This window comes from Tribolium madens, unplaced genomic scaffold (assembly GCF_015345945.1).
Source record: "Tribolium madens isolate multiple individuals breed KSU strain unplaced genomic scaffold, Tmad_KSU_1.1 Scaffold_19;HRSCAF=116;Tcas5.2_LG9, whole genome shotgun sequence".
NCBI classification, from domain to species: Eukaryota; Metazoa; Arthropoda; class Insecta; order Coleoptera; family Tenebrionidae; genus Tribolium; species Tribolium madens.
This window is the reverse complement of record NW_025400983.1, coordinates 433,189-438,237: the sequence shown is the minus strand read 5'-3', so window position 1 is coordinate 438,237 and position 5,049 is coordinate 433,189.

Below are 5,049 nucleotides of genomic sequence, written 5' to 3'. Positions count from 1 at the left end.
GTTTTTTACGCAAAAAAATTTCTCAAATTTTGTCAAAACAAAAGTAAAACTAAAAATGTTGATCATAAAATGCGTTATTTTTTGAATCTAGACGACAAACTACTAATTAAATTTGATAACTATAGTTTGAAACTTGCAAAATATGATCAAAAAGTTGTTATTTTCTGTAAATTTTGTGTGTTTTTCAACAAAAAAGGCTTGAAATTGTAGCAATTTTGCCAAAACAAAGTAAAAAGTTGCAAGAATTTGCTTATTTTGAAAAGTTTAGAGCACATTTTGCTAAAAAACTAATTATTTTGCCCAAAAAAAAACAATAATTTCAAATTTAGACCTGGAAATATGTTTTTTGTTTGTTTTTTTTTTCAATTCAGAATATTTTTTTCAAATAAAATCACTAAACTCAAGAAATTTCTTTAAATTTTATTAATTGCAAAATGCTGTTTTTATGAATTGAGGAGTGTTTTTTACAAGGAAATTCAAAATTAAACGATTTATTATAGTGAGCTCGCGTCTACAATTCACACTTTAACTGAAAGAAACTGCCACTGAAAATTATTTTCAAGACGCATCCATTTATAAAAAATAATTAATTTTTGTTATTTTCCCTCAATCGGAAACCTATCATCAATTTTTCAGCAACCGCCAACGCCAATGGTCGCTCTAATTAATTTTCCTTTGAATTTTGTTTTAATTTCCACAACTAAATACGCTTTTGTTTTAAAATTGGACCAAAAATTCCACCAAGCTGAATGTTTTACGACTTAATGTCGCTTTGTTATCCTTCAAATATTTGCCAAAGTTGGAAACGTACTAAATATTCCAATGACAAAACTTACACAAACTCATTTCCAAGTCTATAACAAAGGATTCATTTTTACTGAATTCTGAAAGAGAGAAAATTGAATATTGCATTCTTGTGAAACGACCAAAACTACATTTGGGATTAATTGAAATTTTATCAGTCACTCGGAATAATTGCTTTCATGAAACAATTAAATAATTATCATAATTTTATCATCATTAATTGGTAAATCAACAAATGTTATTTTCTAAAACACAATTATTCATGTATTTACACAACTTTAATTATGGGTTTTGCAACAGTTTTCCGTTTTTAATTTATTGTTTTCAGCTATTTTTCGCTCAAAAAACCAACGTTCCGCTCAATCGCTTCGAATGTTTGTCTAGTCTTTTTTAATGAGCTTTTGTGTTAAATAGTCTCGTTTTTGAGTCACGCTCTAATAACAACAAGTTTAAACGAGGAAAAAAAGTTAAAATGTTTGCTTGTATTCTCATTGTGTCTAAACTAAAAATATGTTTAGTACAACGTCGTAAAACTGAAAAGTTCTTTTTCAAGATATTTACAAATTTTGGTAGTTTTACATAATTTCGAAAAACTTTATTCTCGTTTCCGTTAGCTTAATTTTTTAAGCTCGCCCGGCGCATCCACCAATTTTTGATGCTATTTTAACGAGTGTGCTTCAATTAATATTTTAGAATTGTTTAATTTTTTGCTGCAATTTGTGTTTAATGGAAGTTTGCATCGCAAAGACTGAATATTATTGTCGAAACATGTAAATTTAGTATCGGCATCAGCTGCATTAAAATATCTAACCATGTTTCGGCTCATAAAACACCAATAAAGTTAAAAATATAGCGGGTTATTCATGTATATTTTCAGTGAAATAATGATTATGATTTTGGCGCGCTTTGAAATAAATTGAAAAATTTTCTTATGGAAATGAGATTTTTTCTTCTTGGAGAGAAAATTGGCGTTGTTAATGAAAAGCTCAAGCTTTTAGTAAATTAACAATAAAATTCCGCACTTTCACGCTTCAATACCTAATAAATTAGTCGTCGAAGTGAAACGTTTGGTAAAACGTTTTTCCAAGAGGGATTAGAACGGAAAACAGAACGTCTCTTGCATTTGTTGCGTACTGTTTAAACGTGTACCCCCTTGAATTCTAATCATGTTTTAACAATATCACGGATTCCGCAATATTTCGTTGCAAATCTCTAATTTTCATGCACGTACACTCTTTATCCTTTTCGCTCGTCGCTAATGAAATTCGATATAACTAGCTCGGATTTATGGACTAGTTCTGCCGCGTTTCACTCCTAATGCAAAACACGGGGGGATTTATGGGGATTTTTTCCAGACACGGATTATTTTTTTTACGCAAAGATAACCATAATTATGGTTTTTATTTATGGGTCGCCAGACACGGGATTAAATGTACTCTTGCGGACTCTGTATGCTAATGCGAGGGATCAGCGCGATCCGGGACCGATTTTATGTAAACACAATCGCTACATTACCAGATAAATCCATACATATAAATAAACACACACACAAACCGGTTCATCCGCGTTTTTAAATAATGTATTTATTTGTGCCATTGATTCAATTGAATATAGGGTAAAGCCGGGAGAGATTCATTTTGGAACATCAGAATATATAGGGTGTTCCAGAGAAAAATGCCATGAGTAGGATACCAAGAAGAATAAAAAAAATCTATCTATAATTTTTTTTGATTTTGTGAATTTTTCGTTAATTAACACTCCTAAAAAATGCTTTTTCAAACTGATTTTACAATTCTTTACTTTGTTTTAACAAACTTTCTCACATTGTTGAGCTTTTCAGTAATAAACGCTTTGAATTCATAAAAAACAACGCATTTTGTGTTCAAAATTTTCTATTTTCTTCTTTGTTTTGACAAAATTTCTTCAATTTTGTAGTTTTCTTAGAAAAAAAATCATAAAAACAAAGAAAAACATGTTTTCAAGTCTAATTTTCAGTTTTCTACTTTGTTTTGTCAAAAAATCTACCATTTTGAGCGTCTTTTTTATTGAAAATGTGAATGTGGACGCGAGCTCACTATAATAAATCGTTTAATTTTGAATTTCTTTGTAAAAAAAAACACTCCTCAATTCATAAAAACCGCATTTTGCAATTAAAATTTGAAAAAATTTCTTGAGTTTAGTGATTTTGTTAGAAAAAAAAACAAACAAAAAATATACTTCCAGGTCTAATTTTGAAATTATTGTCTTTTTTGTCAAAATAATTGTTTTTTAAGCAAAACGTGTTCTAAAGTTTTCAAAATAAGCAAATTTCTGCATTTTTTTCCGTTGTTTTGGTAAAATCGGTACAATTTTGAGAGTTTTTTGTTGAAAAACACAAAAAATTTAGAAAAAATATCAACTTCTTCAGCTTATTTTGCAAGTTTCAAACGATATTTTTCAAATTTGTCTGGATTCAAAAAATAACGCATTTTATGATCAAGATTTTTAGTTTTACTTTTGTTTTGACAAAATTTGAGAAATTTTGTTTTTGTGTAAAAAACACTAAATTTCTTTAAAAAAATGTTTCTCGAAAGAAAAATGCTTTGAATTCTTGAAAACAAACATAAAAACATTTATTTCCAGATTCAATTTTTCATATTTCTGCAGTGTTTCGGCAAAATTACTAGGACTTTGTGAATTTTTCGTTAACTAGTACCCCGAAAGTTATAAAAAAATGCTTTTTCAAACTTATTTTATAGTTTTTTACTTTGTTTTAACAAACTTTCTCACTAATAAACGTTTTGAATTCATAAAAAACAACGCATTTTGTGTTCAAAATTTTCTATTTTCATCTTTATTTTGACTAAATTTCTTGAATTTTGTAGTTTACTCTTTTTTTTTTTTTTGAAAAACTTATAGAATGTAATACATTTTTGACCTTAGAGGTATTTTGTGCAATTTGCATAAAAAGATTCATAAAAAATAACAAATGTATTTTGTGAGTTTCTTCAAGATTTTTTTACATTTAATAAGTTTTTAAGTAATGAACGTTTTACATTTACAAAAACAATCAAAATTAATGCATGTCTAATCTTGTGTTTTTATACCTTGTTTTGGTAAAATTTTTCAAACCTTGTAAGTTTCTTGTTGAAAAACTTTAGTAAATTTATAAAAATAACAAATTTTACAATTTTTTGCTTTATCTTAATTCACAAAATCTTTAGAATTTGGTTAGTTTCTCTGTAAAGAAGGTTCTAAATTTATTTAAAAAAAAAACAGGTAAAAATGATTTTCAGATCTAATTTTGTAATTTTCTTGTTTAATTTAGTATTTTTTTTTAATTCTTTTAATTCTATAATTTTCTGTGTCAAAAAAACATTGGGTATTTATAAAAACAATAAAAAATATAGCATTGTTTATTGTTTTGACAAAATCTTTAAAATGTAGTGATTTTCTTTTAGGAAAACACTTAAGTTTATACAAACCAATAAAAAAACTGTTATTGTTTAATAAAACCACGATGCAAATAAAACTTTTCTTGGGATCAATACACATCAATACATCCATACACTGATCAAAACACACAATTACCATACGAATGAGTAAGAAAATAAATGCTACACGGTCAGCTGATGCGAGCCATGAGCGCCGCCATATTGTCCTTGGCTGCTCTGCTGAACGTCTTTCACTTTACCCTACTCCGCGGCCGGCTGTAATGCGACATGCGATAGATGGACAAAAAACTTTGAGCCAATGCAAAAAGTTTTACTTTAATAAAATTTTGATCACATTTTGCAATTTTATATTCTATTTTGATAAAATCTTTCAAACTCAGTGAGTGAGTTTTTCCAAATTAACGTTCTAAACTATTGCATTTCAAGGTCTAATTTTTCAATTTCCTACTTTATTTAAGCCAAATTTTATAAATTTCTGTCGTGTTTTAACAAAGTTTCTAAAAATGTTTGAATTTTTCTGGAGCGCGAGTTCTGTCACAGCCTGTATATCGCGTGTTTCAAAAATGTGTGGCATAATTTTAACCACGAATACCCCTCTACAAATGAGAATAGAGAGCACAGAATTTATTGACTTAACTCAAAAAATAGAAAAATTACAGCTTTCCAAAAATCGGTATGGAAAATGATTTTTTGGAAATATTTTTGTTATCGTTTACCCGATTATTATGAAACTTTGCATGTCAAGGGACAAAAAGACACTCTTTGATATGGTGTAAACGGAAGTCTTGTAAAACCTATAGATTTCCGGTGA